Genomic DNA, 24,220 nt, shown 5'->3' with positions numbered 1-24,220 from the left:
CGCTGGATTTGTTCTGTATGGCAACAGCAGTCTTTCACTCTGTACACAGGGAACAGTTACTCACCCCCATGACTGAATCTGGAATTGGGCTCTGAGCCCCTTTGCCAGCTGCCAAATCTCTGTCTGCAGCTGTTGCTTTACTCCGTGTGACACAGCGGCACAAGAAGTGTTTATAATAGCAGTGGAGAAGGCGTTCTCAGCTTGCCATCTCCATCAGCTGCCTCTGTGCCTTCGCCAGGACACCTCTGCAATCTGTTGGAGAAGTCATGCTTGGGTTCTGCACATAAACCCACGGTCGCAACTGAGGATGTCGTGCTAGTGATGTTGGTCTCAGCTAGTGATGACTAGAGGCAAAGGCCCCTGCTCCAGACCTGGGGTTATCTAAATTGGACCCAGGACTTCTGAATGAGCCAAGCCATGCTTCTTGAGGTTGTAGAGCAGGGGTGGGGAAACTTTTTTTTTTAAAAAAAGTCTAGGGCTACAAAAGCATAATAACATAAGAAAAGCTTGCTGGAACAGACCAATGGCCCATCTAGCTCAGTATCCTGTTTTTACGGTGGCCAACTAAATCCCTGTCCACTAGATTTTTGGGGTGTTCCCCTCCCCAGTTCCATTTTCGAATCCTCACAAAAGCTTCAAATTCTAGAATGAGGAGAAGGGGTGCAAAAAGGACCTCTGCAACCACAAGGCTGTGTGAATCAGGGGTAGGGGTGGGTGAATCTGTCCATTTCAGTTTCTTTATATTTCTCATTCCCCCCCCCCCAATCTCAAATGCAGTTTTTCGCATTTCCACATCAGTTTGCATTTTTAAAAAGTTCTTATGAACCTTAAGTAGAATTTTAGTGCTTTAGTGCACATGTTTATATGCAAATTTGCCTACTCTAGGCATTTTTGCAAAGCCGCTTTCCCTAATATAATGAATGCATTCTGCATGTTATTTTCACTAATATATGCCTTTACACTTTATCCCAGGATATGCGTTTTTGCATCCATAGCTTGATGGGAGAACTGAATTGCAAAACTCAGAAAAGTGCAAATTTCAAACAGTGGCTATGTTTCAGATTGCATATTGTTTCAAAAAGTGCAACTCTGCTGAGCTCCCCATGAAAGGTTAATTGAGTTGAATTTCTCCTCTATGCCTACCTGCAGGCAGGACCCGTGCAGCATTCCTGGGACTGAGCTTCAAGAAAAACTCCTGTTAGGTTTGCATCAGTATCAGTGACCTATACGCCGCCCCTGCTTCTGAGGGCTGCTGAAGCAAGGATAATTTCCAGCTGCCTGGAAGAATTTGAAGTCAAGCTTCACCTCCTCGTCCATGTTCAAAAAAGCAGGGTGAGTCATTGTGCCTCAGGGCTCAATGCAAGCTTGGCAAGATCAAGCCAAAAGGAGTCAGAAATATGACATGTGGGGTGATATACCTTGTCATATTGATGTGCTCACGGGTATTGCAGAAAGTGAGGCTGAAGCACAGAAGAGATCTAAGCAGTTCAGGGAGGTGGCACTGCCTGTCTCCTTCCTCCTCCTTAGTTTTGGTTTTGCAGTTGGAAAAGTTAGCACAGAAGAGGATAGAGAGAAAACAAGACAGGCTCTGCCTGTCATTGGCTCTGGCGCCACCTACTGTAGGGTTCCTTGCCCTCCACCCTACCACCAGCCACCACTGGGAAAGGCTGAAAGCTCAGGAGCTAGTGTGGGGAAGCTAGAGAGGTCTTGGGATACAGCAGTTCCCATCTATAGAAACTGTATGTTGTTTCCCCCTAAAACTGAGAAGAGGAGTTTGGATTTGATATCCCGCTTTATCACTACCCAAAGGAGTCTCAAAGCGGCTAACATTCTTCGTTCCCTTCCTCCCCCACAACAAACAATCTGTGAGGTGAGTGGGGCTGTGAGACTTCAGAGAAGTGTGACTAGCCCAAGGTCACCCTGCAGCTGCATGTGGAGGAGCGGGGACGCGAACCTGGTTCACCAGATTACGAGTCTACCGCTCTTAACCACTACACCACACTGGCTCTCATGTCTTTGGAGTGAGCTGGTGGGGAAGCTGGAGAAAAGAAGAATTCAGCAGGGTGGGGAGCTTTACCTGAAAATCAGCATCGGTGGCAGACCAAGCATCGTTCCAGGGTATGGCGGTAACCCCACATGAATGATGGGTAATAGCCTAAGAAAATCCTGCCAAGTGATCTTATTTTCTAAAAAAAATCTAGAAAGGTGAGCAATAGAAAAAAATCTTTTTCAGGAGAAAATGCCTTCTGATATACATTTCAGCTGAGAACTGATTTGAAGCTAGTTCTCCCCTGTCCTAGTCCAAGAACCGACCCACCACATCCCTCTTGCAATTCGACCTATTTGCTCCATAGTGGTAGTGCTTATTTCAGTCTGGACCAGCCTATCTTGGTAGGAAAAATATCTGAGGTTCTGGTCTTCCTACTTTGTTTGATGAGAAACGGTCAGATTTCCACCATTGAAATGAGGGCACCTGCCAGAGGCAACTAAGACTTTGGAGAACCTCATCATCTTTCAGTCATCCAAAGACGATGAAGCTGCTGTCACTTCTCATGGGACTCTGCACAGCTGAATCCGTGCTTGATGGAACTGCGCTCTTTGTGAAAGTGATGAGCTGGGTCAGAGTATGGCAAGACACAGCAAATCGTAAGTGTTCCACTACAGCTGGCAAGAGTGCTGCACCTGGAATAATTCCATTTGGCACCTCTTCAAGAGAAATGCATACACAGGTAATCTTCCCAACTGCTGGCAATTGCTTGTCATTATCCTCTTCCAGTATTAATGATGTGTGCACTCACAGCTATGATAGCCAATCCATCTGCGGAGGCAGAGCTTTATAACTGGGTTATAAATACTGTAACATTGAGAACACATGCTCGAGCTTGCTTTTCCCTTCTCCCTCCCTTTCCTTTTTCCTTGTGTGTCATTTCTCTTTAGATTGAGAGCAGAAGTGGCTCACCGGGTGGGACAGAGCTGCTATGCTAGCTTCCCAAGCAAGTGGGTTGCTGTTGCTTACCTGAAGGCTGGGTGGCTGGGAGGTTGGCAAAGTGCAAACACACTGGTGGAGCCAATCTGGCACCCCTGATGCTGTGTTTGCACTGTACTGACCTTCTCACATCTCCTAGTAAGCAACAGCAACCCAACTGCCAGGAAGCTGTCCCACCTGGCAAGCTGATTCTGATTATGGACCTGAGGACAGGTGTGAAGGATGCCTTGTGTCCATTTATACCTGAAGGAGTGTCTCTCCACCTCCATCATTCAACCTGGACACTGAGGTCCAGCACCGAGGGCCTTCTGGCAGTTCCCTCACTGCGAGATGTGAGGTTACAGGGAACCAGGCAGAGGGCGTTCTCGGTAGTGGCGCCCACCCTGTGCCCACCCTCCCATCAGATGTCAAAGAAATAAACAACTATATGACATTTAGAAGACATCTGAAGGCATCCCTGTTTAGGGAAGGTTTTAATGACTGATGTTTTAATGTATTTTTAATCTTTTGTTGGAAGCCACCCAGAGTGGCTGGGGAAACCCAGCCAGATGGGTGGGATAGAAATAATAAATTATTGTTATTGTTGTTATTATTAAAGGTAAAGGTAAAGGGGCCCCTGACCATCAGGTCCAGTCGTGTCCGACTCTGGGGTTGCGGCGCTCATCTCGCTCTATAGGCCGAGGGAGCCGGCGTTTGTCCGCAGACAGCTTCCGGGTCATGTGGCCAGCATGACAAAGCTGCTTCTGGTGAACCAGAGCAGCGCACGGAAATGCCGTTTACCTTCCCGATGGAGCGGTCCCTATTTATCTACTTGCACTTTTGATGTGCTTTCGAACTGCTAGGTGGGCAGGAGCTGGGACCAAGCAACGGGAGCTCACCCCGTTGCAGGGATTCGAACCGCCGACCTTCTGATCAGCAAGCCCTAGACTCTGTGATTTAACCCACAGCGCCACCTGAGTCCCCGTTGTTATTATTATTAACCCCCAAATCAATGAGGAGGCACATCTGGAACAACCTAGACCAGGCATCCCCAAACTGCGGCCCTCCAGATGTTTTGGCCTACGACTTCCATGATCCCTAGCTAACAGGACCAGTGGCCAGGGATGATGGGAATTGTAGTCCAAAACATCTGGAGGGCCGAAGTTTGGGGATGCCTGACCTATACCTTACTTACAGTCAGTGAGGGTTTTATGCTTGATGGTTACTCAATCTGAGGCACAATGCTTAATTCCAGGCTAACATTCTTTACAGAAAATTTCCAAATCTTATGCAGCTTAAAACTAGTCTCAGGATAGACTATTTCCACCTAGAATAGCTAGTATTACTGTACCAGGAACTGTCAGGATGCTGTCAGCAGCTCCTGGCTGGTAGCCCAGGAAAGTATAAAGCAAAGAAAAAGTTTCTTAACGTCCTTTTTTATTCCAATATTACAGAGAGAGGCTATAGAACTCAGCCTCTTGGATAATGGCATTGTCCAAGTGAACCTCCATCGCCCGTCTTTCCCCCTTCTTCATTCATCACTTTACAGGTGCTGCTACATGCCCTCTGTCTTTGAGCTCTTTGCTCTCCTACTTTTAAGGCACACTGGGTTCTGGGAGATGGGGTGGGTGGGTGAGTCTGGAATGCTTTCTAAAGACACTGTGTCAGCCTGCTGCCGCTCTGCTTCTGCCCCCTCCTCTTCCTGTCCCATTATTTCCCAACTTTCCCCCTCATCTGCCTCTGAGCTGTAACCTCCTGCAAATCACTGTTGTAAATCTATACTCTGTTCCTCTTCCCTGGAAGGGTCAGGATTGGGGGGGGGTGCAGTCTCCACTACACCACCTCCTCTACCCAGTCCCTGACAGGAACACTCTTCCAGCAGCTTCTGGGATTTCCCCGCCTTAAGGAATCAAACCATATTGCCCTGCCTAGCTAACCCCTAATCCCTATCATAACAGATTCCTTTCCCCGCAGGTCCCTATCTCACTGACAGAGAACCCCCTAGTTAACCATTTAAGTGTCAAGTTCTGAAATTTTGACTTGCCAGTCCCTCCTGCTTGGCTAATATTCTAGCCAGCTCTGATTAGTTGCTGGGTCACCATGAGGATAGCCCAGGGTCTGTCCGTCAAAACTGGCATTCCACAATAGAGCATCTCGTGATTCTTGGCATACTCAGATCTGGACAGTCGTTCTGGCAGAGAAAACGACATGCCAAGTCCAAGCAGCCAGGGATGGAATGAACCCATTATCTTTTGATGTCACTTGGCAGCCATTTATTTCACTTATGCATCATGAAGACCATACAATACAACCAGACCAGACTCATGGCAAATCTGTGGAGACCTTTATTAGACTAAGGATTTCAAGGGTGCCAAGTTGCATAATTTTTTTTGGGGGGGGTAATCCCCACATGAAATGGAGGCAGTGAGAGATTTTACTTTCTTGGGCTCCTTGATCACTGCAGATGGTGACAGCAGTCACGAAATTAAAAGACGCCTGCTTCTTGGGAGAAAAGCAATGACAAACCTAGACAGCATCTTAAAAAGCAGAGACATCACCTTGCCGACAAAGGTCCGTATAGTTTAAGCTATGGTTTTCCCAGTAGTGATGTATGGAAGTGAGAGCTGGACCATAAAGAAGGCTGATTGCCGAAGAATTGATGCTTTTGAATTATGGTGCTGGAGGAGACTCTTGAGAGTCCCATGGACTGCAAGAAGATCAAACTATCCATTCTTAAGGAAATCAGCCCTGAGTGCTCCCTGGAAGGACAGATCGTGAAGCTGAGGCTCCAATACTTTGGCCACCTCATGAGAAGAGAACACTCCCTGGAAAAGACCTTGATGTTGGGAAAGATGGAGGGTACAAGGAGAAGGGGACGACAGAGGACAAGATGGCTGGACAGTGTTCTCGAAGCTACGAACATGAGTTTGACCAAACTGCGGGAGGCAGTGCAAGACAGGAGTGCCTGGCATGCTATGGTCCATGGGTCACGAAGAGTCAGACATGACTAAACGACTAAACAACAACAAATCCCCACACCCTTTAATTGATTACAAGATGTGGCACGTGCACACCATTTGAATGAGAATGTGCATCAACTTTGGCTCCTATGAAGGATTTTGACAGATTGCCATGTACCTTTTTATATGCCTGCATAGTTTTTAGCTGCTCTGGCTCTCTCTTTGTGGAGGAACAATTATTAGCTTCTTTTCTTGTTCATATTTTGCTGTTCAGTTTTGAAAATACATCTACAAAAAGAATCTGAGATATTGGAGTCAGGGTCTGGAACGAAAAGTGCTGGGGGTGAGCCTATAACTGCTATGGCAGCCCTTCTCCACCACATTGGCAGCACTGTTTCCATGTCACCCATTTTTCCACAGCATAAGGACATAAGAAGAGTCCCATCTAGTTCAGCATCCTGTCAGAGGCCTGTGGAAAACCTGCGAGCTGGATTTGAGCACAAGAGCACTCTCCCCCATCCTATGGCTTCCAGCCACTGATATCCAAAAGAGAACAGCCATAATGGCTAGTAGCCATTGACAGCCCTCTCCTCCACATAATCAAATAATTTATCTGCCCTCCAGCCCAGCTGTTAAATATCTTGGTTCTGGCAACATGGAGACAGTAAACTTGAGGAGGCAATTGTATTTCCTCCTTGCCAATTCCTTTACACACACACACACACACACACACACACACACACACACACACACACACACACACCAGCTAAGGCAGGGAAAGTATACGAATGGTTGGTGTGCTGCTGCAAACAAAACAAGAAAAAAAATTAATAAGCAATGCTCTGTTACAAGGTCTATGAAAGGAATTCAAAGGGAGGATTAAACACTCCAAGTTCTGCATTAATCTTTTTTTGCAAAATCCGGGGGGCGGACGGGTGGACACATGTTTCTTTTCATCTAGTCTGTTCCTTCTGATCTCTCTCAATTATTGCTTTTACAGAAAAGGAGCTAAAGAAAAGGGAGTGGGGTGCCTCTTATGGGCAAAGTTGCTGAAATCATGAGCCACAGGATGTGACACGGCCACCCCTAAGGAGACACAAGCAATGAGCATGACTCCCTTGCCTCTTTCCCCAGCACATTTTTGTATGTTCCTTCCTTGGGCTAGGTGATGGAGAGTGCCAGGCCTGAGTGGCTGGTAGGTGTCAGGGATACACAGGCAAACGAGTCAGGGTTTTAGAACTGAGGACCACAAAGCGTTTCATGGGTTGGACTAGATGACCCTTGGGGCCCCTTCCTACTCAACGATTCTACGATACACATCAGAAGAAAGCCTTGTTTTCACTTGTGTGTGTCCCCATCGTTTTGTTTTGATTTTTGATCATCATGAGATGATCACTGATGATGGAAGTTGTAGTCCAACAAAATGTGGAGGGCACCACATTGGCTACACTTGTTTTAAAGTGTCAACCCAGATGCCTGCTGTTGGGCCTTTGAACCAGGAAGGAAAATGACTTGTCCAGCAGTTGTTTAATCACTGACAGAGGAGAATAAGTACTAATGGAGAGTTGGCTGCTCCAAGCACTTGGAATGCAAGTTGCAAAAGCCTGCCAAAGCAATGGCTGAAACCAATTTTCCTGAGCCGTATGGAAGAACAGTTGTGGATTTTGGCCACTAAAGAGGCAGCCTGAGTGTGCAGCAGCAGAGCTGCAATCGCTTTGGGACCAGCACTTCTGGTGCACATTACAAATACACACCGCAAGTCTCCCGGGCATTTGGCTTCCAGGGAAACTGCCATGGAAGACTGACCTGAGCTTCCTGGTCTTCAGAGAAGTGGAAAAGTGAATATGCGATTGGAAATGCTGCTGGCATTCTTGCAGCGCCCAACGAAAGTGTCCTAGATTGTGATAAAAGTCAACAGGGATGGAGAAGGGCTTGATGTTTTCTTTTTCTTCTCAGAGTAGTAAGCTTGAGCTCCCCTGTCATCTTCTGCCAAACTGCTTCTGTGAAACAATGGTGTTCAAAACAGGACTGAGCCGAAGTTTTCAGGAGATATTTTCCCAGCATGCTTCATGGGCAGGGCATATTTATGTGTGTGCTGCAGTGTGAGGCTGCTGTATTAGGGCAAATGGGGCACTGCCCCACAAACTTTAGCCTCTTGTCAGACAACCCCCATCTGCCTGCCTTCTTACTTACCAGTCCAGAGGATGGGGCTGGTTATAAGCTTCCTCCTCCTTAGTTTCAGTGTTACACTTGTAGAACTCAGATGATGGTGGTGGTGGTGGTAATGTATTTATACCCTGCCCATGTGGCTGGGTTTCCCCAGCCACTCTGGGCGGCTTCCAGCAGAATATTAAAATACAACGATTCATCAAATGTTAAAAGCTTCCCTAAATGCCTTCAGATGTCTTCTAAAAGTCAGATAGTTGTTTATTTCCTTGACATCTGATGGGAGGGCATTCCACAGGGCCGGCACCAGTACCAAGAAGGCCCTCTGCCTGGTTCTCTGTAACTTCGCTTCTTGCATTGAGGGAACTGCCAGAAGGCCCTCGAAGCTGGATCTCAGTGTCCAGGCAGAACGATGGGGGTGGAGACGTTCCTTCAGGTATACTGGACCGAGGCCATTTAGGGCTTTAACGGTCAGCACCAACACTTTGAATTGTGCCGGGAAACGTACTGGGAGCCAATGTAGGTCTTTCAGGACCTGTGTTATGTGGTCTCGTAGGGAGAATGATGAGGACAAAGCTAGAATTAGTTGGTTTTGCCTATCACTTGCTCTGGCGCCACCTACTGTTCAGCTCCCTGCCTTCCACCCTACCAGTCCCAATGGGCACCAGCCCTACCTGTGTGTGAGCAGGGTGGCGGCAGTGGGGATGATTTTGAGGAGCAAAAAAATAGGGGTTCTTATTTTATTTTGGAGGATGGTAGCCCCTTGTTTGGGCAACTTTTCCATGGTCTGGAGTTGCTGGGAGACAGTGGTCAACTTTATCGTGATAGCAACCATCTCATCAGCCCATTGTGTAGGAATTGTAGCTCTGATACTGTGCTGAAGCAGTGTGTCAGCTTTTTGATAAAGGAGGGGAAAGGTGGGGGGGAGCTACCTACTCTTACCTTAGTATGGCCCCCTGAATTGTAATTGATTTTGGCCTAAAATAAAAATAGCAGCCTGCACAAGGGACCACAAAAGAGATGCCACATTTGAAGCTCTTTGCCAGCTGCCAGTTCCCCTCCTGTCCAGCTTTATGATTACAGTCAAACGTGTGAGTCTCCTTCTTCCTAATTCTGGTATATACGCTGTGTCCTTTGAACAGGAACTCGGAGCATTTCCACAGTTAGAACAGCTGGCTTTCTTAACGACCTCTGGAGGCAAAAGTGGTTAGTTTCCTGTTCTGCTGTAATGAGGTATAAAGAATATGATCATACAGGACGTTCTCTGAATCTGCAGCTGATTAACATCTTCTCCTTTCTTGCATGGGCTGTCCCTTAATGGCTGAGGTTAGGCACTCATATTCCATTTAATGTGCAGACCAGCCCCAAACCATTTCATAGAATCATAGAATCATAGAGTTGGAAGAGACCACAAGGGCCATCCAGTCCAACCCCCTGCCAAGCAGGAAACACCATCAAAGCATTCTTCACATATGCCTGTCAAGCCTCTGCTTAAAGACCTCCAAAGAAGGAGACTCCACCACACTCCTTGGCAGCAAATTCCACTGCCGAACAGCTCTTACTGTCAGGAAGTTCTTCCTAATGTTTAGGTGGAATCTTCTTTCTTGTAGTTTGAATTCATTGCTCCATGTCCGCTTCTCTGGAGCAGCAGAAAACAACCTCCCTCCCTCCTTTATATTACATCCTTTTATATATTTGAACATGGTTATCATATCACCCCTTAACCTTCTCTTCTCCAGGCTAAACATACCCAGCTCCCTAAGCCGTTCCTCATAAGGCATCATTTCCAGGCCTTTGACCATTTTGCTTGCCCTCTGGACACGTTCCAGCTTGTCAGTATCCTTCTTGAACTGTGGTGCCCAGAACTGGACACAGTACTCCAGGTGAGGTCTGACCAGAGCAGAATACAGTGGTACTATTATGTCCCTTGAGCTAGATGCTATACTCCCATTGATGCAGCCCAGAATTGCATTGGCTTTTTAAGCTGTTGCATCACACTGTTGACTCATGTCAAGTTTGTGGTCTACCAAGACTCCTAGATTCTTTTCACATGTACTGCTCTCAAGCCAGGTGTCACCCATCCTGTATTTGTGCCTTTCATTCCCCCCCCCCAAGTGTAGTACTTTACATTTCTCCCTGTTAAAATTCATCTTGCTTGCTTTGGCCCAGTTCTCTAATCTGTTAAGGTCATTTTGAAGTGTGATCCTGTCCTCTGGGGTATTAGCCACCGCTCCCAATTTGGTGTCATCTGCAAACTTGATCAGGATGCCCTCAAGCCCATCATCCAAGTCGTTTATAAAGATGTTGAATACATTTGACTACAGTAGGTTAGAAAGTAAACAAGAGAGGGGGGGGGAGAGAGAACATCATTGGGAGGACTGTATGGCCTCTCATATTTTAATGGCATCCCTTAGGGCTTATATAAGTGCCCACAATGGACTCCTGAGAGCCAGTATTTTTTTTTCTAAGTAAAAGCAACTTGGGGATGCAGCAGTTTTGCAGTGCAAAAGTAATCCTTTCCCCACCCACCACTTTTTCACTCTAAGTTGCTGCTTCTTGAAGCTGGAAATTATGTTCAACAAAAAGTATTAAACTCTCCTTTCATTTTGTCAACCCATGAAAACACATTGGTTTCATTACTCACATTCATTGTTGATACCCTTCTCTTCATCATCCTCTTCCTGCAGCAGCCAAGGTGATTTCAATGGCCACTTCTGGTAGACACGTTTTAATTTTCCCAGAATGCCTCAGGCCAAAGGTCACCAACATGGTATTCACTAGTGCCTATTTGTAGCATACTACTACTACTACTACTACTACTACTAATTATTATTATTATTATTATTATTATTATTATTATTATTATTATTATTATTATATTTTTTATACCCTGCCCATCTGGATGGGTTTCCCCACCTACTCTTGGCGGCTCCCAACAGAATATTAAGGTAAAGGGACCCCTGACCATTAGGTCCAGTCGTGACCGACTCTGGGGTTGCGTGCTCATCTCGCATTATTGGCCGAGGGAGCCGGCATATAGCTTCCAGGTCATGTGGCCAGCATGACAAAGCTGCTTCTGGTGAACCAGAGCAGCACATGGAAACGCCATTTACCTTCCCGCTGTAGCGGTTCCTATTTATCTACTTGAATTTTGACGTGCTTTCGAACTGCTAGGTTGGCAGGAGCTGGGACCAAGCAACGGGAGCTCACCCCATCACAGGGATTCGAACCGCTGACCTTCTGATCAGCAAGCCCTAGGCTCAGTGGTTTAACCACAGCGCCACCTGGGTCCCAACAGAATATTAATAACATGATAAAACATCAAACATTAAAATCTTCCCTAAACAGGGTTGCCTTCAGATGTCTTCTAAAAGTCAGATAGTTGTATATTTCCATGACACGTGATGGGAGGGTGTTCCACAGGGCGGGCGCCACTACCGAGAAAGCCCTCTGCCTGATAGCATCCTTTGGCTACTCTTGATATTTGCTTTGGAATGAATGGAAATTGAATCTGAATGCTTGAACGCACCTCATTTGGTTTAAGTTTTCATCCGTGCCAATATGACTGCATACCCATAGCAGCTGTCAGGATTTTCTTCACATAAGCTTGAGCAGAACAAGGAGTCAGGTTCTTATGACATGCGATCATAAATGTGGAGAGGCTGAGATTCTATGGCTTTCCATACTGAAGTAATCTTAGGACACCCACACACCCACACCCCTCTCCATTAGCTGTAGAGAACACCCAAATTACCCAGCTCTAACTTTTCCATGTTAGCCTTACCAACATTGGAGCTCTTTCTTAGTGGCTCAGCCAACCCCATTTTCCCCAGCAGTTTTCAAGATCAGACAATGGCGGCATGATGCTGCTTTGTCTGCTGGAGCCTTTTATTAAATCCCTCAATTTATCCACTCTTTTTTCTCTGCATGATTTAATAAAGTGCCATCTAGGCTACATTTCAAGCACTTTATTAAAGGCAGAAGGAGCTGAGAGAGCAGGCAGCGGCCTCCTTGTGCGAAGAAGCTCTTGCAGCATATGTAATTCTGAATTAGGCCTAATGGAACCGCATCCTGAATACCAGGGACCAATCAAGGCGAAACGCTTGCAAGTTCAGTGGCTCCTTCAGCAGACCAACCATTAATCCTGGGATAAGATACTCTCAGGTACGCCTCAGCTGCCGGAATACACAGGCTCATTTCTCTCCGAGGCTCCTTGTACTGAATCAACATTCCCTGTGGTACTGCCAGCTCTGTTGCAGTCGCAAGCTCCAACTTCAACGAGAGGTGCCTCCTCATTTAAAGGGCTCCAACCTTACTCTTCACTCTGGCAAAGTGAATGGGTGGGATTCAACCAAGCTGTTGCATGCGTAAAACGAGGACTGCTCATGCAATGGGACTTCCCACCCCTTCTTCCTGCCCCCTTGATTTGCTCTGCAGGGTTGGTGGGGGGAACCCAGGACACGTTTAGGGGTGTACCAGGGTGCACACAGGGGGAGGAGGGGGAGGAGAAGTCCTATTGCACAAATGAGCCTTGCTCCAACTCGCATACTCCACTTAATGCTACTTTGAATTCCATCTACTGGACCCGAGATAGTCATGCTCAGTGCTTTTTTATCTGGGGGACGACGACGCAGGGGTACACATACCCCTAGACATTTTGTGAATCTAAGTTGGGCCTCATTGAGGGGCATTATTTCAATATGAGTAGGAAAATGAGAGTACTGTACCCCTAAACATTTTTTTAAAAGAAATGCTTATTCATTTTAGTGGGTGGCCACTTGAGTAAAGACTGGCGTTGGAGAGAACCTCCCATCTCTTAACGCTAATGCTACAGTTCTAGTCCACTGAGGCAGCTTTATCATAGATAAAACCTTAAAGGTTTTGTAGGATTACAATCATTCTGTCTTGACCTCCACAAATTAGCTTGTATGTAGAAGGAAGAACATTGTTCCCTTTTTTCATTCTTTCCAGTATTTCTGCTCTATCCAGGAAATAATACAAACAGCTCAAGGCAGATTAGTCAGCAAGCAGCTTTCCGTCTGTTAGATAGACTTGGATCTGTTGTTGAGTTCATGCAGTGAACCCTTTAGAAGATATGGAAGCCTTGTCAGCTGCTTTGATATTGATACTGCTCTGACTGTTCATGTGGCTGGTATTATGTGGGGATGCTGTGTGTCACAGCTTTTCCTAGGGATTCACAATTGCAAATGTGCGTTTAGAGGAAAATGTTCCTAATGTTCAGTCTAGGCAGTCAAACTGCTTCATTTCCAATCAGTGCATAACCTACAACTTCTCGCTGAAATCCTGTAACTTTTCATACAATAGTTGTTGTTGTTGTTGTTGTTTCTGCTCAATTTTTTTTTTAGCACAAATGTTTTTTTTGGTTTGTAGCCCCTCTGGATAGCAAGGATGTGGCAGCGCTGGAGAAGCAAGGCAAAACAACCAATGGAACAAGGTACATCAGACGCTAATATGCTATTATTGTGTCAAGAACAAGCTACAGAATACTTTTTGCAATAAAACACCAGCCTGGAGGGACCCCTTTCTGATTTTATGCTGTGATTTTTGTATACTGCTTGGAGATTTTAAAATATGAAACAGATTAGACATGCTTTTAAATCAACCCAGCGATAAAAACAATCGTGTGTTGTTGTTTTTTTTAAAAAAATGAACAGGGGAAACAAATGGAGGCTTTAATAGTGAAAATGCAGGAGATGTATTTGTGTGCGGAGGATTCTTGCACACCCCTATGAATCACGACAGCTCGTGTCAAAAAATAAGGCCCCCTGACAGGTCAGGAAGGAGAACGCAGGAGGTATTGTGGCTTCTAGGCCCTCTTGGTTGCCATGCCATCCCAGGGATGGGGAGTCACGATCTTGGCTCCTCGGAGATAAAAGTCCTCACACTGGAAAGCAGATGGTTGCAGCAGGAAGCATAGCAGTGATGGCAGATTTGAGAGCTGAGCAGGGAGCAGGATGCTTATTGGGGAATATGTCGCAACAGTTTCCAAGTGAGAGCGGATGAGCTGGACTGGGCAACGGAAGCATCAAATCACATCAAGCCAGGCTGTTCGGAGAACCAGAGTGTGCCAGAAGGGGCCATGCTGAGCTGCATCCTGTTGCCTGCACATCCAGGAACCAGAATGCTTAGAGCTGGCAGCTACTTGCAGAAAGGAGACTGGCTGTTGCTTTGCATCCTCGTCGCTGCCATTCACGGTCGCCCTGGTGAGCTCACTGAGCAGGATCAAGCTGCTCCTTGGGGAGTTGCTATCAGGATGGAGGAATTGGTGGCTGCCCCCCAGACACTGCAGAACTAAGAAGAAGAAGGGTTTGGATCTGATATCCCGCTTTATCACTACCCTAAGGAGTCTCAAAGCAGCTAACATTCTCCTTTCCCTTCCTCCCCCACAACAAACACTCTGTGAAGTGAGTGGGGCTGAGAGACTTCAAAGAAGTGTGACTAGCCCAAGGTCACCCAGCAGCTGCATGTGGAGGAGCGGGGAAGCGAACCCAGTTCACCAGATTATGAGTCCACCACTCCTAACCACTACACCACACTACACTGCATATATGCCCATCCCGAGACTAAGGGCAGAGGAGAAATTACATTTTCTTTGTGTTTGAATGAGAAACTACACAACTCACACTTCTTAAGCTGATGTGTCAATTGAAACACACTGATTGTCAGTTAATTACTGGGCTAAGTTCAAGATGCTGGTTTTGGTGTATAAACCTCTGTACAGTTTGGGACCAGGACACATGTAAGATAATCTCACCCCTTCCATACCCGGTTTATCAGTGTGCTTCCTGCAGATACAGACTTATTAGGAGAATGTTGGAACTGGGCATTTAGTGTTGTTCCACTTACCCTTTGGAATCCCCTCCTCTTGAATATTAGACAGGTATTGTCTCTTTTGTCTTTGCCTACCAGAGACCTTCCACTTTCAACAAGCCCTTCCATCTGAGACCACCCCCCCAGTTTGCAGCTTGTTGGGATCATTTTAAAGATGCCTTTAAGATGTCTGGATTGTTTGGTCCCTTGTTTGCCACCCAAAGCTCCTTTAGAAAGAGGGGCAGGTATAAATTCAACCACAGCTACACTGCCAGAGCACTTGTAACCTCAGCAAGCGGTCATGCCACTCTGGTTGCTAAGCAACACCAGCTCCACTACCTCTCTTGGTTAGCTGACCTGAAACATCAACAGAGTTAACTCTTAAATGACAAAATGAATGATCCCTGATCGTGTCCTTCCAGGAGCAACTGGTTCCTGTATTGTACTCAACGAACCTCCTACTAAGAAGGTATCTGCAGGCAGCTGCCTCTTGCAGAGCGCAGTGATTGGGCATATAAGAGGTGAACAATCTTTTTAGGCAATTTTCCGAAAAGCTGTCACATATATTGTTGTTACAGCTTGAAACAAGCTGCAGCATGAGGTGACTCAGCCATGTTGAATCAACTGATTTAAGCCAGGCTTGCTTGAATTAGACAAAGACATTCACTTGAATCAACTGTACAGGCCACTGAAGTGAAATGATCTCAGTTGAGTGCTTTCCCTCAGTAAAATATGAGGTGAAGGGAAATGGGGGACAGCTTTGCACTAAGGCCTGGAGTATTTATGGCGGCGTTTAAATAAAATAATGCAGTAGGCCACGAAGGTCAACATTACTATCATTTTTTTCTCGAACAACAAAGCCCAGGTTTTTTCTCTGATAAATGCCATGTTATTCTGTAGCAATGAAAACAGCCTTGGGGCATTATAAAGTCACAGAGATTGATTGTGGCATACCCTACCATTATCCAGAGCCCACTTCATCCGGTGCACATCTACTCTCTTATGGTGGCTTTTCCTAAACATTGGGGGGGGGGGGGCGGCAGGGAGAGAAGAGGGAACAATGTAAACCGTGTGACCCAAAAACCATGCAGTGCAAAAGTCTATGACATTTCTGACAGGAGGTCAAAATTAGTTTGTTCTTCAAAACTAGATCACCTTGTTCTGAGACCCTCAGCATTGTGATGTATTCCAAATATTTTGAGGATGGCTCTGTGGGATAGCCCAAAGTCCCCTGTTACACACCAGTTGCTAAAAGTCCTTTGACGAGATGCTCTGCAAAATTCTCTTCAAACCACAGATGGAGAAGCAAGGTGCAGAACAAGGATCTGGATCTCTCTCTTGGCACAGACACCTGGCAACGGTCTGAATAGATCCCTCATGGACGATGAAGAAGCACATTATGACTCTGGACAGCTTGCTAATGGTGCAGAGCGTGCCTTCATGTGCTGCTCTGCGAAAAATAAGTGTTCATGCTCCAGATGTTTAAAGCAGGTAGAAATGGGTCAGAGACTGTGGCATTTCAATTTTTTTTCTCCTCTGGAGCAAAAGTGAGACATGCTAATACAAACCTGATCCAGAAAGAGGAAGAATGAGAGAGGAGGAGGAGGAGGAAGGGAGAAAGAACCCGGCACAAAGCATTTTAGAGTGGTCATTGTCAATCTTCTCCTCTCTGGTAGCCTTTTATGAAAATAAACTCATCCTGGAGGGATGGTAACTTTTGGGCTGGACCTTTTTTGGGTGGGGGAGAAAAGGAAGATTATTCTGCTGCTGGAAGAGAATTCCTGGGCACTTGAAAGCAATCTTGTACTACTTGGGGATCCAAGCTACAATCAGAGTCATGTTCCGCCAGAGAGTCACATTCTTTCTTGGGCAACCTCCCAAGGAATATGTGGGGCCAGAGGCAAGAGTGGACAGAACTACTAATTTCTTTATTGAATTTACAGTGGTACCTCTACTTACGAATAACTCTACTTACAAATGTTTCGACTTATGAATGGAGCTCCGTCCGCCATCTTGGATGCGGTTTAGATAGGATTTTTTTCTACTTACGAATTTTTAGATAGGGTTGCTTCGACTTACGAATTTTTCCTCCCAATGCATTCCTATGGGATTCGACTTACAATTTTTTTCTACTTACGAATGTGTGTTCGGAACACATTAAATTTGTAAGTAGAGGTACCACTGTATTTCCCACTCTTCCTCTCAAAGGAGCCCAGGGCAGCAAACAACAAAAAAAGCAACTTTAGTACACATTGCTTAATTTTGGGGGGTCTAGTAGACCCAATCTGAGTCACACAACTGAAAAACTATAAGGCATAGAAAATGTTTATTCACACCAGTGACTGATGTGTGGGATAATCCAATACAGCAATTTTAACCAAAATCTGAGATGCAGTAGCTATTATTATTATTTTAGTTACAGGTAGGTAGCCGTGTTGGTCTGACGTAGTCGAAACAAAAAAAAAAATTCCTTCCAGCAGCACCTTAGAGACCAACTAAGTTTGTCATTGGTATGAGCTTTCGTGCGCATGCACACTTCTTTAGATTATTATTTTAAATGTGTTGACCTGTCATGGAACAACCTCACTGAAGAAGACCACAGTGGTTACCCAGATCTTGCTTCTGGTTGTGAAAGGAGGCCCCCTATAAAAATTCAAGCTTCGGGGCCCCCAAAATGTAGGCCCACCACTGGCGAGTAAAGTTCTTTTTCTTTTCTTGTGCTTGAAGCTTATAGGAAAAAAGAATCACCAGACGAGGACACACTTCAATATTCTAAGCTCCACTAGCTAAGATAAATACCTGCCTGTAATATAAAAGTGCATTCATGTCCTCATGGCAGTCAGACATAACAGCCCATTCGCAGTCTGACTTCAAAGCACTGGTCTGCATTTTAAGGGACTAATTGAGGTACCCTCCGGCACCTGAAATGAAACTGGACCTGTTTGGAATGATAACAATGGCTCTTGTTAATAACATACAGGGTTTCATTAGAAGAGTCTGCTCTGCTCATCTAACACCAGACAGGAGCCACAGATTCTTCTCTAGGCATTAGAATGGCTCCCAGTAAGACCTGGTGAGCTTGCAGCCGTTCAGTGCAAAATGCTGAAAAGTCAAGGCTGCCACCCTTGTTCTTGAACAGGGCGGATGCAGACTCTTAAGGGCTTCTCCACACTTCCTCCTGTCCTGCTGCTTTCCCCTTGGGAAAGCTGCTCTTTAGCACTAAATCAGAGCAAACAGCAATTCTTGTTTTCTCCAGATTGACGTTTGCTCTAAAGAGAAGGCTTTTCCTGGGAAAGGAGTGAGGCTGGGGAAAACCTGTTTGGCCCCATGCCTAGAAAAAGTATGGGTCAAGTAGAAACCCACTTGGACCTGTGCTTTCTCACCATGGGGCAAATGAAAGTGTGGGTGAGGCCTCCATGAAGGTTTGTGCAATGGAATTTGAGGAGGATTTGGGAGTGTCTGTTTGGTAAGACAGCGTTGGTCTTGGAATCCCTGGTGTCGAGGAACTGGCTGCCTCTGTTTTGCCAGGCAGTGTGCACTGCTCACCTTCCTAAACTTGGTGCCCGCCACATGTTTTGGACTGCAGCTCCCATCAGTCCCAGCCAGAAGGGAGTTGTAGCCAAAAGCACCTGAGAGCAGCAGGTTGGGAAAGGATGGGCTAGACTTAAAAGACCCCTTTGATTCCAGAGTAGGCATGTTCCCTGCCATTTGCACCTGGATCGAGGAGTGGATGGAGATTCACAGCTGATAGGCCACCTAGTGAACTATCATAGTCAAGAGTGGAACCTGCAACAAAATGGTGCAGTATAGCCTTACCCTCTTAGAGTAGCAGCCCGTCAGCTGTGCCCTCCTCCTGGACAATGTAAACTACAAGGGACTAAAGAAGGCCAACTCTCTCTGTCCTTCTGTCTCTTGTCACACACAAACATGGCTTCACTGACTCTGTGGCTCCTGGAGATCTTTCAGTAAGCTTTGTTCTCGCTGGAGTAGTTTTATCTGAGATTGGTGACCCTTTGGTTTTGTTTTTTAAAAGTTTTTTCCCCTTCCCCACAAAAGTGGGCTGCTACCTTCCTTTTGTTTCTCAGCGACTTCATTTTGGCTGCTGTCCTCTTGGCACAAAATAAGCTGCAGACAAAAGAAATGATCGTGGGGAAGAAAGCAGGGAGACAGACTCAATTTTAGTTAGTTTTTGTTGTCTGTGACTAAGAAGCCCCTATAGGCTTTTGCAGAGCTGTAAAGGGGTGGTTAAAAAAAAATCAACCCATTTATCATCCTGATATGGAGTTCAATTACTGACAGCAGACACAGATCTCAATCCTTGCTGTGACCTGAGGCAGTTTCCCCTGATTGCTGATTTTCAGCAGCAACCTGCACTCCAGTTACTTCAGTAGGTGCACAGACAGAGAAATCCTGTGGTCAGCAATAAGCCATACATCAAACCAGGGATGAGGAGGTATCTGTAGACCTCCAGATGCACTCAACTCCCATCATTCCTGACCATCAAGCTGGTCAGTGCCAGATTAAACCCTGTGGAGCCCCCTGGGCAGTTGAAATCTTGCCTCTCCCCTGCTCTAGTGTGATCAATAAATCAGTATTATTTTGATCTATTGTCGTGGTGCCCCTATAAGGTATGGGGCCCATAGGCTGGTACCTACTCTGCCTATTTGGTATTTCAGCGCTGAAGCAGGCTGATGTTCATGAGAGTTGGAATCCAGCAAGAGTAGCTCAGTTGGTAGAACATGAGACTCCGAATCTTAGGGTTGTGGGTTTGAGCCCCATGTTGGGTGAATGATTCCTGCACTGCAAGGCATTAGACTAGATGATCCTCGTGGTCCCTTCCAACTCTACAATTCTGTGAGTCTGTTGTCACAATTCTGTGATTCTGTAGTCCCCTCCATTCCTGCACTGATTCAAAAATGATGCTGTAAAAAGGGGGTAGCTACTCTGTGGCCCTCCAGATATTGTTGAACTACAATTCCCATAATCCCCTTACCTTGGCCATGTTAGCTGGAGCCAATGGGAGTTGTAGTCCAGTAACATATGGGATGCCACAAGTTAGCATCCCTGCTGTTAAAATGAGGGGCATCTCTCATCATTGAGACCTTTCTCATAACCTTACCTGTGGAGCACAGCTAGGCATAATTAGTACAGGATGCCATGGGGGGGGGGGAAGGTGTTGAATGCTGTAGTGTCCTTGTTGGCCACCATGTTGCAACATGCTGGGATTTTCGGGGGAGGGAAGTGTTTTCAAAGTTTAGCCACCAACCAATGCTTTCCCACTGGTGTGTGTGTGTGTGTGTGTGTGTGTGTGTGTGTGTGTGTGTGATTAATTATAACAATTAGGGACAAAATTAATGGCAAACAATGCTTGCATTTGACTCTGAGCATCAGTTTGGTTTGTGCAAGAGAGTGAAGACCGAAATGAAAGGAGCAATAAATCACACCGCCAACCCGATGACAGGACTCAGACATTTTCTACGAAGAACTCCTACCTGTCTCCATGTGATAAACCACAGCAGCTTAATCAAAATCAGGACCGTGTTGAAGAGCCAGTCCTCAGAGTCATCTGCCAGCAGAATTTGAACACACCCAGAAAGCCTTTTGAGGATCAGGACATCAAAAACAAACAAACAAAAGAAACATAAATGGGTATGTGACTTCTAACTCACCAAGCATGCTCAAGGTTCGGATGTCTGAGTCCTGCCTCAAACGTGCACAAGCAGTGGACAAGACAGGGTGGTGTAGTGGTTAGAGTGTCAGGCTAAGTCCCTGTATAGCCATGAAGCTCAGTCACTCACTCGCAGACAAAACTACTGTACCTCACAAAGTTATTGTGAGAATAAAAGGGGCGACTATGCACACCATCTTCAGTTCACTGGAGGAAAGGTGGGATGCAATTGAAATGGGATCATTAAAATGTTGAAAGCTGCAGAGTTAAAGTGCCACCTGTGACAGCAAAGGTGGGTTAGGGGTGGGGGAGAATTTCGATTCTGTTGGCATTCTAGCAGGAAAATGCCCAATTCACACTTCTCAAACCAATATGCAAACTGAAATGCAGCAAACCTCAGGCATTCACGTTTCTTCAAGTTTTGCAGTGCAGTTCTCCAACCAAACAATCTGTACGAAAGTACATATATTAGGGGGAAATGTGTGTGAAAAATGTACTCATTGGTGAAGATAACATGCAACATACATTATAGTAGAGAACATTGCTTGCAGAAATACATGCACTTTGCTTACTTCGCCAAATCTTTATTAGTCATTCCCAATATAGGCCATCGTAAAACATCCACATATAAAATTTTGAAACATATACAAATAAACAGCCATGTAAAAATATGTAATAACGAGGATTTTCATTGGAGTTTCTTCCCCACTAAATAGTGCCATTAACAACCCTCAGAAATACTATTGATTAAAAACTCAGCCAACCTTGCTGATACTTCGGGTTAATGCCAGACAGGGGATAGCATGTGTTGTACAATATGTGTTCTACTGTATCCAGCACATTTAAAAAACATCAGCATAGTCTATCATTTCTGGGAATGTTTAAATATCTGCCCTTGACAAAAGCTGAGGGGAAAACATTCAGTCAGGCTAACATAAAGGCCCTGAGTTGGACTGGAATTATTCATTTTGAAATATAAGTGGCCCTCTTATCTGTTGGATTTAAGCCATAAAACTTGGGGGAGCAAATTTTATTTACAGCTGACTTGATATTTTGTTTTTCAGTGTTCCTGAATCTGATTTGAATATTACTATTAATATATTGCTCACTTGAATTATATAAGAGTTCCAAGTCAATACCAATAGATCTGATTTTGCTATGTAAGCGTTGGAACCATCTGGATTTATAAAAGTCCTTAAGTAAGTCAGAAAGCAGCCTCGAAGGTTGGCAACAGAAATAGCAACGCAACCAGTATTTTATAGTGCTAGCCCACACCCAATATTCCATCGTGTGTATACCTAGCTCTGCACACATCATCTCATACTTGATTGAACTTGGGAGCCCCAGGATATGTCTCAAGAAACTTGAGTGTATCTTATCTAAATCACTATTATATGTTTGTATCCATACTGTATTAGGATCCCCAAAAGTAACTGGGAAGACACTTTAGCATGAAAAATTTGAATAGCAGCTGGTATAATTTGGTTGCCTTTCTGAAAATAAAAGCGAGCTACTGCTGAGGGGGTGCACTTTGCCTCTATTATAGCACTTGTGTGATGACCAACCTGAGTTGCTCTGGAATAAAATTCCGAGGCATCTCTGCATCTTTACTTGCTGGATTTCCTGTCCCCCTATTTTCCATTTCTCTAATTTCTGGGAATTAGAGAAGACCAGAATTTTTGTCTTCTCGTAATTTATTGAGAGTTTATTGGTTTCACAATAGGAAACCAGGGAGAGTAAAAGACGTTTCAGATGTCAGTGACAATAAGGCCACATCATCCGCATACAGTAACAGTGGGACCGGGTTTTGATTGATTTTGGGGGCATGTGATTCTGTTTTTTTGAATGTGCTCTGGAAGACCTGATAAAAATAATTTAGTAAAGGAGCAAGAATGCACCCTTGCTTTACACCTTTCGTATTAGGGGTGTCGGAAGAGAGGTGACCTTTGGCATTGAGTTTGGTTTGGCAGATGTTAAAGGAATATAAATTCTGTATTAAGATCAGCAAGTGTTGATTCAGGCATCTCCAAACTGCGGCCCTCCAGATGTTTTGGCCTACAACTCCCATGATCCCTAGCTAAGAGGACTAGTGGTCAGGGATGATGGGAATTGTAGTCCAAAACATCCGGAGGGCCGAAGTTTGGGGATGCCTGTGTTGGTTGATTCCTAACTCTACAAATGATTAAGAGGAAGATGTTATTTAAGAGGCCACTGCAAGCAGATGGAAACATTGGTAGGATTCTGGTTTCACTTATAGTGTAACAATTTCCATGGAAAATACGGGTTGATATAATAGTGAGAGTTTGGAAGAAGACACAGTGTTATATGTTTAAAATGGGACACCAGGGAGGGGTTGGGGGAAAGTCCTGAGATTCGGAGGAATCTCTGTATATGGATATGTATTCAAATTTTTATAACTTTGTATTGTAAAAATCAAATAAAAATGATTTCACACAAATAAAAGATTAACAGGAAGATGCATAAACACCCTGTAAGCAAACCAGGATAAATGTTCACTGTCATATAACCTCCCCACAAACAAATCAGAACAAATGCCCAGTAAAGATCGGATGTGATCCAACAACCGTGTACGCTTTGCGCAAGCAAATTCAAATGAATGCTCAGCAGATTGTCTGGAAGAGTTTTTATGAACACTGAAATTAAATGCTCATTGTCATATAACCTCCCCACACATGAGAGAGAGCAAATGCTCAATAAAGATTGGGTGTGGTCTGACCAGCATGTATGCTTTGTGCAAGCAAATCCGGATGAATGCTCAACAAACAGATTGTCTGGAGGAGTCCTTTTGAACACTGTAATTAATTCAGCCAAGCTCCACAGTAGATGCAGATGCCTTTTGATCTCTGGAAGTCTCTGTCTTTTGCAGGCTAAGAGTAAATATCATTCAATACACCCACAAACACACAGGGCTGCCTGTGATCTTTTGCCATGTGCTGAGATCCTGATGATAGCTGTATCCCCTGCAGATTCGCTCATCAGTCAAATATTTGAGATAAAGTAGCAGGGATGAGGAAGCACGGCTGCTATTCTCCACCTAAGGCAACACAGTGCTAAGTGAAATTGCAGGCAGGGCTGAAGGCAACATATAGCTGGAATGAGTTGGGAGGGGGAGGAAGAGCAGAAGTTCAAGTTCAGCTTGTGAAGATATATGGACCCAGTGTTTTAATATGGCCCCAAGAAACACTAGGCCTGAAGAATATATGATGAGAACAGCCAACAATTCTTTCTGTAGACATCTAGCCTCATATGACCAGCATGCTTAACTCTAAATAATGCATGAAGGGGTTAAGACCATAGAGTAAGCTGCCCGGCCAGGCTTAGATAGGTCACTCCCCCTCACCTTAGGAGGTAGGGTTACCATGCTCTTTGTTCTTTCTCTTCCCACCATGTGAACCCTACTGTTAAGGAGATCTAAGCTGGATGCTCCAAGCTTAGACCATGTGACTTAAGCAAGCCATCTTTGTATTTCTATACAAATAATTTTGGAAACTAAGTCATACTCCCTATCTTTTCTTGCTGCTGTATGGAAAAGCATATGAATCTGACCATTGAAAAGTTTGTAAGTAAACCATTTTTAACTTACCAAATGTGTGGCCTCTTTCTGTGCTA

The 24,220-nt window shown here is 45.1% G+C and overlaps 1 long non-coding RNA gene across 1 annotated transcript; it reads left to right on the top strand.

The window, feature by feature from the left end:
* The first annotated feature begins 810 nt into the window (after positions 1–810).
* LOC148685373 (uncharacterized) lies at positions 811–20,213 on the top strand. The gene is made up of 4 exons (XR_015950642.1): positions 811–2,729; positions 13,483–13,546; positions 15,345–15,443; positions 16,220–20,213. It is a non-coding gene; the product is annotated as an uncharacterized LOC148685373 (long non-coding RNA).
* Positions 20,214–24,220: the final 4,007 nt, after the last annotated feature.

Source organism: Zootoca vivipara, chromosome 6, assembly GCF_965207765.1.
Source record: "Zootoca vivipara chromosome 6, rZooViv2.hap1.1, whole genome shotgun sequence".
NCBI classification, from domain to species: Eukaryota; Metazoa; Chordata; class Lepidosauria; order Squamata; family Lacertidae; genus Zootoca; species Zootoca vivipara.
This window is presented reverse-complemented; position numbering and strand designations above follow the sequence as displayed.